Source organism: Periplaneta americana, chromosome 15 (assembly GCF_040183065.1).
Source record: "Periplaneta americana isolate PAMFEO1 chromosome 15, P.americana_PAMFEO1_priV1, whole genome shotgun sequence".
Taxonomy (NCBI): domain Eukaryota; kingdom Metazoa; phylum Arthropoda; class Insecta; order Blattodea; family Blattidae; genus Periplaneta; species Periplaneta americana.
The window spans coordinates 153,292,667-153,305,816 of NC_091131.1; the positions used below are offsets into that span (position 1 = coordinate 153,292,667).

Consider the following 13,150-nt stretch of genomic DNA (forward strand, 5'->3'; position numbering starts at 1 on the left):
CGAAGAAATTTTCTCGAATCTTCTGCAAACATTTTAAATCAAGGCATGGATATAAACTTCACAAGAAGAGATTTAAATATCCTTTTATGTCAGACATTTGTTAGTTTTCAAACTATTCAAATGTTTTTGCATTCTCCTGTAAAACTGAATTCCTCGACATGCGAGGTTGCTTTTCAACACCATCGATAAGCTAGTTATTTTCTTGATGTGCTTGCTCTGTGTGCCCATACAGGATTGTCAGATTGTTTTCACAGAAATTTGCAATTATTTCATTAAAAGTCGCCTTTTAGAGGAAAAAATCGCCCAATATTTTAATTTCATACTATCTTCTATCTTAATGAGAGACAAAAATTCTGTTTATTATAATACCTACATCATATACATGGCGAAGATGTATAATACATGTAACATCTGTCGATTCGATAATAATAATAATTCATGAAAATGGTACTTCATTGATTTCTTTAGGATATTAGTGGCTATGACAGATGTAATTATTGCAGTGCACTTTGTTCTGTGAGCTTGAAGGTAGATGTACAGTCTTAGAAAAAAGTTTTGTCGTACATATACTTTATAAGTCTCAGAAAGAAGGCTCATGATCAGACATACAAGGAAACAAAACTAATTTTATTACCTCAACTAGTCGTTCTCTTGTGAACCAAGTCGCTCGTCTTTTTTTTTTTTTTAATTTGTTTGTTTTGAGTATACAACCTGTGTTTTGCCATGGGCATATCACAGGATATTTACATTATTATACACAGGATATTTACACTATTATACATTTATATTTCGGATGCTATTCTTGAAGAGAACAGTAGATGTTGTTGATGAAACTTGTCACTCTTACTGTGTTATGTGTGTCCTCATCATCTGGTGCAGATTTTGCTTCGACAGTATTGAAGGCCGGTCTGTTGAATAGTGTGTGCATTCCGTCAGTAAATATATTGCTGTCTGAGATGTTTTCTCGGGGCAGCTGCATAGTGGAGACGGTGATTTGTTAATTCTGTGCAGATATGATTTGAAGCATCCGTGGTTTGTCAGGAATTGGGTGAGGATATAGTTTGGGATATTGAGAGTCTATGTGTGATGGATGGAATATACTGTTTGGTATGTAGTGCTACCTCTGTGTGTGTATGTAGCATTCCAGATGTTTATATAGTAGTTTTGGATTAGCGGTCTTACTAATAAAAACTCTACATACAGACGCTTAATTATGCAAATCTAGTCTTTCAGGTGAAGCTCCCTGTAAAGCAGATTTGAATAATTTCAAGGGAAAAATTGTTTCGGGGCCGGGTATCGATCCCGGGACCTCTGGTTGAACGTACCAGCGCTCTACCACTGAGCTACCCGGGAACTCCACCCGACACCGTCTCAACTTTTCCCGTTATATCCACACAACTCGCGTGGGCTGACGAAACGCCAGAGACCCACATCGAGTGCACACAAACTCTGTGTGACTTGGAATTGTGGCTTTCTGTTAACGTACACACTGACGTATATATTATGCAAATCTAGTCTTTCAGGTGAAGCTCCCTGTAAAGCAGATTTGAATAATTTCAAGGGAAAAATTGTTCCGGGGCCGGGTATCGAACCCGGGACCTCTGGTTGAACGTACCAGCGCTCTACCACTGAGCTACCCGGGAACGCTTAATTGTATTATACAATAATAAAAGGTAAAAAAGGTATCCCCGTAACATGCCATGAAGGCACTTGGGGGGCATGGAGGTAGAGCCCCATGCTTTCCATGACCTCGGCACTAGAATGAGGTGGTGTGGTCGGCACCACGCTCTGACCGCCTTTTACCCCCGGGAAAGACCCGGTACTTAATTTTATAGGAGGCTGAGTGAACCTCGGGGCCGTTCTATTATACAATAATACAATATATAATATACAATGAGTATATACTTATACAATGAGTAGCTCGTTTATAAGTCGTGTGTAAATTCCTTACTAATAATCACTACATACGTCGTGTATAACAGTAAAACTGTTACACAGCTACGTCATAATTTCGTCATTACTTCATTCCGAAAGGTAACAGAATATCTGAGGTTCTCTATTGCATCCGGTAGAGCGCTCTAGTGTGCCGTATGAAGTATCGATAGTACAACTGGCTCTGATCGATTACCACACTATATTTTGGTCAAAGAGTACAAGCTACAGCAATATTATTCTAAATTATTCTGTGCTCTTTGGTTTGTTCTTCTGTGGTTACAAGGCAACCATCATAAAAAAATGACAGTCGTTACGAACGGCTGTTAGAGGGGAGGCCATTTTTTCTCTATATACAACGCTTAAACAGGGGTTTTCGTGTATATAACTACTGCAAAGCATTTCCCATTGTATAGTTACAGATTGTTTATACATCCATCGCTTATGCAAGGTTTATTAGTAACGTTTTCTGTCTCAACTCTGCGTAAGTCTCGTATAAAAACTGTACACGGTTTATTAGTAAGGCCGTAGTTGTTTAGAAAGGGGTAGTGGGATGGAGTTATATTCTATGGTGTTGCTATATCTGGCTGCAATTTTGGCCAGATAATCGGCTCTTTCGTTGCCCTTAATTCCAGAGTGGCATTTGATCCAGATCAGAGAAATTTCGGTAGTTTTCTTAAGGTCAGTCATTTTCTTTCTGATGTACACTGCAATGGGCTGTGTCGTTCTTTTGTTTGCTACTGCATGAAGTGCATCTTGAGAGTCGACGTGGATGCCATACGATGTTTTATCCTTACGTTGGGATATTATCCAGTCAATTGCCATTTTGATTCCTATGAGTTCTGCTTGGAAAACCGTGCATTCGTTTCCTAATCTTTGAGTTCCTGTGTATATTTCTAATGATTTTTGTACTGCTACCACTCCTGCTCCGACGTGTTCCTCCGTTTTGGAGCCATCTGTAAATAGCTGTACATTGGTTGAACTAACTTTGTCTCTGAAGTCCACATTTATTATGTTGTCTATTGGATGTATTCCGCTGCATTTGGTTGGTAGCTCTGCTTTCCTTTTGATCATGGCACTGCCTCCTTTCTGGGACTTACAAAATATGACTACATTCCTACACTTGGACAATTTAAATCAATAAGTTCGCTTAAATGATCATCATATTTTATCGCGGTATGACTAGTCACAAAACCGCCAACTGAATTTCATTTTTTACCAATGAATTAGCAACTGGAATTACATTTTAAAGTTTGATTGGGAGATGAAAGAAGCTGGATTTTGTTTGTATCTTGATGAATCTGCTCTTTAGCCCTTAGCAGGGGCGTATTTTGCGGGCTACCGGGGCTACCAGCGGTAGCCCAAGGAAATTACAAAAGAAAAAGTTTATAATATAACATAATGTAATAATTTTTTATTATTAGTTTTACCGTAGTAATTAAAATTAAAGTAATTGTTAGATATATTTTGTGTAATAATAGGGTCAGCGGTAGCCCAAACCCTTTAACCAGTATACGCCACTGGCCCTTAGTTCCACTCAACATTCGTTACTCTCACTTTCCCATTGCAATTATCCAAAGTATTAATAATATCGTAGAAAGAAATTTTACAAAACGCAGTGTGAAAGATGCAATGACGGACTCATTGTTTATAGTCATCTTATCTTAAATAATTAAACACAAAATAAAAATTAATAACTTTTAAATTGATTTATTTTACGACGTTTTATCAACTGCGATGATTATCTAGCGTCTGAGTGAGATTAAGGTAACTATTACACTCTTACTACGTCATACTACTTTTGACCAATAAAACGGTACGAAAGGACGTATTTCAACCAATCATGGCTGCTTATCGCACAATTTTATCGCGTCCCTAGCATTTGTTTAATTTTATCGCGTCCCTAGCATTTGTTTAATTTTATCGCGTCCCTGGTATTTGTTTCTTTGTTTGCCAACATTTGAAACTGCGCTGGTCTGGACGTCAAAAAAAAATATATATATATATGTCTATATAAAATTACAAACCACTCCAGTCGATGCGCAGCAGTTTCAAATATGACTCGCATTGGCATTCAAGAACAAGAATTAATAAAAATCACTTATCATACCTATGGATCTTCTGAAATCCGATTTACAAATAAATGAAGAGCACCATTCGGAAATCCTGAATAAGTTGAATACACCATGTAGGCCTAAATCAACGAGTTCCACTTCTATTACGCACACGTCCAATATAACATCAATTGAACCACCAACCACATTCAAATTTGAAAATTCAATAATTATTGCTTTTAAAATTATTCATGTTTATTTTTTTATGTCATCGTCGTTAATTAAAACTTTTCTAACACTTGTGTATATTAGTTAGGTTATGTTATAGCTTCTGCTATATGATATTATGGATAGACACGTATCAGAGATTGTTTAATATTAAGATTTTTTGTTTAATATTAAGATTTATTGAAAATCATCTGTCAAGTGACGTTGATTACTGGGATTCGGACAATTGAAGTGGAATGTTGCATTTTAATAAAAATGAAACTGAATCAACAAAGCCTTCTTGACTAGTAACATTGCCATCGTGTATACTAGATCTACAACTTCTCGACGAGAAGGCATTGCTCACTACTGCCATCTAGCATGCATCTAGCGTAATATTTGTAATGTTGAGATGGTACAATAATACATTTGAAGACAGTTGTATTTTCGTAAGTCAATTAATATTTTATTCTATTGGAGTACTTCGTTACTTCTAATCTTTATATACTTTCTTCTAATCGTGTAATAGTCAATTAAATCCCACTCGAGTTTTAATTTTCTCTAGATAAATCAAAACGTCTAGTGAGATTACTGTTGATAATGCCAGCGAAATGAGCCCAGGGTCCAGCGCCGAAACCTACCCATCTTTTGCTTTTAATGGGTTGAGGGAAAACCCTGGAAAATATATCAACCAGTTAACTTGTCCCAACCAAAGTTGAATCCGGGCCCACTCGTTTAACGATCAGGCATGCTAACCGTTACTTTGCAGCTGCTGACAATAAGTCACTTATAATCACTATTGCTGTAAATAACACTACCCATAATACTGACAGCGAATAATACAATAAAAAAGCTGCTGAACTACAACAGGTTTTCCTTGCCAAAACTCACGAACTAATTATATTAATTGAACGTAAGTTGCAATTTTTGCACTGCGAGTATATGCCCTGGACTTTCCTCAGACACGTGACGGAGTGGGGATGGGGAAGTCCCTTCTGATACACGTGGAGGCGTAACATTGTGGTTTATCATAGGTGGTGATTCACGTGCGTTAAATTATCGTATATATTATTAGAAGAAATTATTGATTCAAAGATTAAAAACCTATGTCATGCCAAGTATTAAAAGAGCGAAAGAAATAGATGATATTTTAAAAAATGACGAGGAGGTTTTAACCGCCCAAATTTCGCTCGCCAAAATTTCTAGTAGCCCAAAAATTCGCAAATCGCCTGAAGTAAAAATTAGTCTCAAACAGGTCTTCGGAGTAGCCCAATCCGTGACTTTTCGCCCAAACTGGCAACTCTGAGGCCATATTGTCCATCTCTTTCTCTCTCGCTTCCCTTCGGTCTCTCTACTAATATCGACTGCATGTTGTTATGTTCTCGAAAAGATAATGGGTGACGTGATATGAAACCAAATACCGAACTTCTATTTATGATACTGGCTTTACTGCCATTTTTTTTTTTTTTACCAAAAACGTAACTTAAATGTGGATGAAACGTCAAGAATTGCACTTCGTTCTGTTTTGTAAGTTACGGGTAGGCGGCGGATTTTTAAATGTAAAATCAATGTGTGAAATGTGTACATATTTATATAACAAACATCAGTAAGATATATACTGAAATACGTTGTCTGAAAAATACGTAATATTTAATGCACAGGGACTATACTCTTTTCGCTGTAAGAAAAATCCTAATTTAAACACAAGCACGTTGCTGTCATACCATAGTATAAGAAGAATCAGTAGGCACAACTCTTATCGGCACCTAAATTCAAACTCAGTAAGGTCTAGTTCTCAATGAATCCAACTCATTCATTCATTCATTCATTCATTCATTCATTCATTCATTCATTCATTCATTCATTTTATTCCATAAATCTTACATGAGCAATGAAGCTTTAAGATGTGGAAACAAGTAAAAATTTGACAATATTACAATTACAATTTTTACACATTTTTACAGTTTTACAATTTAGTAATTTTCTACAATTTTGTGCAGTTTTTTACAATATTTTGGCGAGATGTCGCTAATATCAAACCACTATCAAAATATTAGTAAAATATTTATTTATTTATTTTATTGGTCAGTAATACGAATAATCTTGTATGTATATTATCTATCATTAATATTATGTCGCTAGGAAGTCAAAATACTTATATCCAGGGAACGGATTTATATGGACTAAAAATATATGAAATATGTAAATATATATGTAGTTATTTTTACCAAAATATGGAATTAAATATGGATTTTTACCAAAATATGGAATTAAATATGGACTTAAAATTATAAAAAAATGACTATGTACGTTAAATATTGGTACATTTTAATCAAACTAAACAAAAAATATAATGGACGTACCTTATCTTCCAATGTAGTTTCAACAAAACACAATTTTTATTGTCTGTTACCATAACAATAGGTTACAAACATTTCTTTCAAGTGCTGAAAAGTGAATCTTCTTCTATTGTCTCTGAGGATAGATTTATACTGACTAAAAGAGCGTTCGACGTCACAAGAAGTAACTGGTACATAATTCAATTTCACAATGTCTGCTGGGGATAAGTCCAAGTTAATCTTCACTGTTGATTCACCACTCATCACAGCAACAACCTTTTGTAGTTCTTCATATCCAGGGTTTTTTGAAAGTACAGTGTCCACCTTAGCTCTTACTGCATCTGCAACTTTACCTCTACCACGATTCAGTTGTTCCACAGTACTATTTATAATTTCAAAACTTTCAGATAGTGAAAGGTGCCTATTTTGGAGACTTTTGAGCGTTTTTATGATGCATGAAAATGTATGCTGAATGTGAGCTAAGTCATTCTTCACACTTATGTCACAGGTAACTGTTTTCGCAGTATCAATTGAGACTGCATCTTCAGAGTCCAATGCAAGGAGAACATTGTTAATAGAGTCTATATGTTCGGCATAATATTCAACTGCTTCTAGCCATGTACCCCATCTAGTTAAAATTGGCTTTGGTGGCAATGGAATTTCAGGGTACATTTCTTTCAACACGTTAACTCTACTGGGAGCTTTGAGAAATACTTTTTTCACTGATGAAATCAACAAATCTACTTTAGGGAAATTGTCTCTGACCACTTCTGCCACACGATGAAATGCATGCGCCACACAAGTAAAATGAGTCAATTTAGGATATACAACAGATAATGCTTGTCCAGCTTTGACCATATAAGGGGCAGCATCGCTAATAAAGAATAACACATTATCGTACATAATACCCTTTGGCCACAGGATACCCATAGCTTCGTTGAACAGTTTAACTATAGTTTTGTTATTGCACTTTTCTAGAACATCACAATGTAAAAGAATTCGTTCAGAATATTGTTCACTTAACAAACCGATAACTACATTACCAACAAGTCTACCTTCTTTGTCGGGAGTCTCATCAATGGAAACCCAAATTGAACTATCTTTAATTTCATCTCTTATCTTCTGTATTGTCTCATCGTAGATGGATGGAGCATACGTCTTCCTAAGTGTTGACTCATCCGGGATTGTATATTGAGTATATTTTTCAAGGAATTCCCTGAAGACCTTATTCTTTAGTTTGTAGAGAGGAATATCAGCAGAGATGAGAGAACGGCACAGGTCGATGTTAAACTCAGATCTTACATTCGATGTTGTTGGTTGTGTTAAAAACAATTGTCTCTGCTTGGAATTTAGTTGTTTGTTGGCCTGATGTTTACTAGTTGTAATGTGTTGTTGCACCAGGAACTTTTGTGTAGATGATACTGCACACTGACACAAATTACAAAATAATATTTTATTGTCAGTTGATAAACCATCTTCTTTAAATTCTGAAATGTAACTTGTTAGTTTTGATTTTAAATTGACTGAATGACGTACTTTTGGCATATTTACCGTCTTTATAGTATGATTTACAAAACTGAACCTATGTGTACTCTGACTGGCATTTAACTGTTGAGCTGCACAACTGAAGTCTGTTAAAAATTTTAAATTAAATTAATACAGTTTTGTAACTTACTTTCCCATTGTTGATAGGACTGCAAATAACTCTGATGTTAAAGGGATTACTGAACATGTGTTTAAATCTCTATTGTTGAAATGTATTTTTAAAAGTTAATGGAATTTTGTTTTGTTTTATTGTTAAACCTAATATAATATGGACTGTTTTATATGAAATATGGAAAATATATGGAAATTAACGAAAATATGTACTAAACTCTAAAATATGGAAAAATATGGAAAATAAAAGTAGGATTTTTCAACCCTACACATTGTGAAACATAAAGATAATGCAAAATATAAATTATATTAGCTTTATAAGTAAATATGTATTTACATATAAATCCTTTCCCTGCTTATATCCATTGTTGACGTTCATGTTCGCACTTCACCGCAACGGACGCCATGATGTATTATGTTGTACTTGGATCAATTTTACCAACATAAGCCTCAAACAGTGACTTCAACGTTAGCGTCAATTAGTGAATATTTTCATGATGAATGCATACGGAAGTAATTATTATTATGGTTATATTGCCATTCCTTTGCCTCATGTCTTTAAAATTGTTAAAAGATGAGTAATGAATGTTTTCAGTTAATATTAAATTATGCCAGCCCTGTCATAGATGGAGATCCATCTGGTGGAGGTTCCAGATAATACACCCGGTTTCGAGACATGCGTACTCAGAATTTGTTCCCACGAAATGGCTTAGGTGTCTTTACTGTATGTTCTCTATACTGTGGTCATACCGTGAATGACTCCCAGTCGAAACACTCACACGACGCAGGAAAATATAGTTCCGTATTTGGAAATCATAACCTTATATTATTTGAAAAAAAAAATAGTTATTAAATACGACGAAACATTTGTCTTTACTCATATGTGAAGCGCTATGTAAAAGAAAAGCTACTTTTATATTTTGTTATTTACGTTGTAAGCGGATGAATACTAAGAGTAATACCAAGGTAGTCTGTTCCTGTAATACTCTGGCGCCACTTGAGGTTGTTCTCGTAAGCACGTGATAGTACGGCTTCTGCATCCTCAATGTGTGTGGTTCCTAAACATAAGAGTGGAAACTTCTCAAAAGTGGAGAGAAACAAACAGTGTTGAATGTAAGTTATGTAGTAAGTTAAGTGAGTTGAATCCAATTAATTAATTAATTATAAAGTAACAGTTTGCTAAACAAACGAATGCATAGTAGTGAGATTAGGCCTACTTTGACGAGTAACGGGAAATGTTTAACATGAAACAATGTACAGGGACATCATTTTATTTTTACTTCAATTTTTATTGCACCTGAGTTTTTGAATGTACTTCACTCCCTCCCCTTCTACTAATGAAGTTCAGCCGTCCTCCACACAGCTCCAAGACCGCATATACAGTCATAGTAGCCATACGATCATAGTAAACAGTACGTTCCAAAAATATGTTCGCATTTTCCAGTGACGAAAGAGCTTTCAATATTGCATCATTTTCCATTTGCCTACGTCGCATCCCGGTTTCCTCACCTGCTTCTTTTCGCCTCTCTGTAAATGCTAGTGGCTGGGCTGTCTTATCTCTTTTCTGAGAACATTAATTTCTGCTACGAATTGGATGTCTACGTAATATTATATCCATAAAATTGTTTAAACTAACTTAAATAAAAGGGCCTCGTTAAGTAATTAACTGTCACGTAAATTCCTCCCTTTCTACGACGCTGCGACGTAACCACTTGGACGGACAGTAGATAGCATGTCTGAGTAATTTTATCTTTTCGGATCGGGCAGAAGTGAAGATTGAATTTACAGTACATAAGGTCTCTTTTATAGATTAGGTAGAGAATTATTTCAACATGAGTTACTGATACGAATTACGAACCTGGTAATTGGAATTAAGTACAATACTCTATAGTGCGATAATATGCACATTAGAACTGAAGCCTGTATCGTAATGAACGGCCACCATTTTCAAAAATGTGTTTAAATATCCACAATATGATTATTTTTCAATTTAACTTCATTCTCTATAGTGTACGCTAATGTGTTGTAGACAGTATAATATACACTGCATAATGAATATACGTCCGCATGGAAAGGTTAGTTCGTGAGTAAAAACACTCATTGTTAATACAGTACTGTATTTTGATTAAACAAAAACCTAATGAAAATTATCAAACTCAAAATTGCGATATTTCCTAGTTTACGTAAATGGATGAACTACTTTTCTTCCCTCCTATACCTAGTAAAGTAATTTGTTTGTATTTTATGTCAGTATCATCGAACTCCAGTCGTGGAAGGAGGTAGCAAACGGTGTTTCGGGTTCTTAATCGTTGATCCAAAGGTATAGGCAGGTTAATATTAGAAATGTTAGTAAAAATAAAATGATGTCCTTGTACAACAGTAGACGGGATCACTTACTGAGAATCGCTGGCGCCTCGCGCTTCGTATCCGTCCCAGGCGTCGCAAATCGTCGGGACGGCCCTGGGTAAGAGGTTGCAAACGTCTGTCTAACTTCTGCCATAATGAAACCATGTTCACATGTTCACTAATGCAAAGATTATCCTCCCTTTAAAATGAGCTTTTTTAATAAGCTGCTTCAAGGCCTTATTAATAGTCTTGAGTCTACCGTATCCTATGAAAGCTTACAAACACTGCCACCGGCAAGGCGCCACTAGTAGAGCATGCACGGTCTCTATAGCCATACAAGAGACACGATCCTGAGCCTAACAGCTGATCCACGTAAACTGGAAACGACAACCAGAATGAGATCGAGAAGCGGAGGACGTGAACGTGAAGACTTTTGATTCACAATAAACTGAGAACGTAAACGGCTATGAATATCGATATGTAGCCAGTAACGATTATGTAAAGTCGATATTACGCATTCTGATGTTATTTGTGTATAATGGACCAATGGCGTTCTCTCACGAGTTCAAGCCAGCCAACATGAACACAGGTTAACCAACTTCAAAATTTATAGCACAGAATATTTAAGAATTCAATTCAGGTGGTAGTATTGTCACATATCTACTGAATTTCTGAGTTAATTAAAAGGAATGGGTGAATAAATTATATCACAACTTCCTTGCTACAAAATATACGACAATCAAATAGTTTTGATGGCAACAGAATGACTATAGTAGGTTGTGATCGGAAACGAGAACGGCAAAGTTAAAACTTGGCGCGCAAACCTTCACGTTCCCGTTCCCGAACTTCGGTAAGCTTTTCGTTAATTGTGAATGCTCACATTTAAATACATTTCTTTGAACAATTTTCCATTCCCGGTTTATTATGGGCCAGCCTTAATGTTTTTTGCGTTTTAGACAGGAAAACAACTCTTTAACAGAAGTGGTAATAGCAGGGACCATTTCTTTGATGCAACGGACACGCGTGAGCGTCGAAGTTACAGCAAGATGTTAGAGTACAAGTAATAGCCAAACAAAAGAATGAATTGGTGAAGTGGTACTTCACTTCACGTGAAGCGTCGGAACAGAAATCAAGCTTGATGCCTTATGACCTGGTAATTTAAGATAATTCGTTTTATGAAAAAAGAAGAGAAAAGAATAAAACATGTCTTGAAGGTAAATTGTGCTCTTCATATCGATAGTCTTTGAATTTTATTTTCAGTAATTTACTATTGCAGCTTCACAGTAGGGCCTATGTTAGCGCTGCCGCTGCTTATACTCATACTAAAGGAATGTGCGAACTAGTAATGGTGGGTATTGAAACTCACATCACTCACGCCTTTTTGTTTCACATTTCTAGTATTCCTCGCTAATAGTCGAGCATGTTACCCTGACATAAACATAAGATGTAACCAGGAAGCTATTAGTGCCATAGTTGTGAGAAGAGAGAAAAATTATCCTCTTTGTTAAGAACTGTGAATTCGAAAGCGTGGAGAATCGATCAGTTACTCCTAATGATCTTGCTTTTGCACCATGACTAAAGACTGGAAATTTGTCATCCGTTCCTAGAGCACAAATGACGTGCAAGAAGAAATCGTAATGAGATGTCTTAAGAATAAACGAGACGAAAATTTCTGTTGTAATTGATAAAGTAAATGTATTCCGTGTGTTTTCAATGCTTACTCTCGCATACTTGTGTAATGGAAACTTTTCATGGCTCTATGACCTTGGGATTGAATCCAAAAGATTTGGAATAAATACAGGGACATCATTTTATTTTTACTAATATTTTTAATATTAACCTGACTATACCTTTGGATGAACGGTTGAAAACAGAAAACACCGTTTGCTACCCTTTCCACGAACGAAGTTCGATGATACTGACGTAAAATACAAACAAATCACTTTACTAGGTATAGGAGGGGAGAAAAATAGTTCGTCCATTTACGTAAACTAGGAAATGTCGCCAGTTTGAGTTTGATAATTTTCATTAGATTTTTGTATAATCAAAATACAGTACAGTATTAACAATAAGTGTTTTTACTCACGAACTGAGTTATCCATGCGAACGTATTCATTATGCAGTGTATATTATACTGTCTACAGCACATTAGCGTGCAATATAGAGAATGTATTGATTAAGGCTGGTTGAGTGGAAGAGAAGGCCTTATGGCCTTAACTCTGCCAGCGAAAATAAATTATTATTATTATTATTATTATTATTATTATTATTATTATTATTAATGAAGTTAAATTGAAAAATATAATATGGATATTTAAACACATTTTTGAAAATGGTGGCCGTTCATTTCGATACAGGCTTCAGTTTTTTTGTGCACATTATCGCACTATAGACTATTGCATCTAATTCCAATTACCAGTTTCGTCCTTCGTACTAGTAACTCATGTTGAAATAATTCTGTATCTTACGTACTGTAAATTCAATCTTCACTTCTGCCCGATCCGAAAAGATAAAATTACTCAGACATGCTATCTACTGTCCGTTCAAGTAGTTATGTCGCAGGATCGTAGAAAGACGGGAAATCACGTGACAGTTAATTACTTAACGAGGCCCTTT

General features: G+C 35.7%; 1 protein-coding gene across 4 annotated transcripts in view; it reads left to right on the plus strand.

The window, feature by feature from the left end:
• LOC138715458 (A-kinase anchor protein 200-like) overlaps positions 1-13,150 on the plus strand; it is a 420,917-nt gene that overhangs the window by 318,087 nt on the left and 89,680 nt on the right. The gene's annotated exons all lie outside the window — the stretch shown is intronic.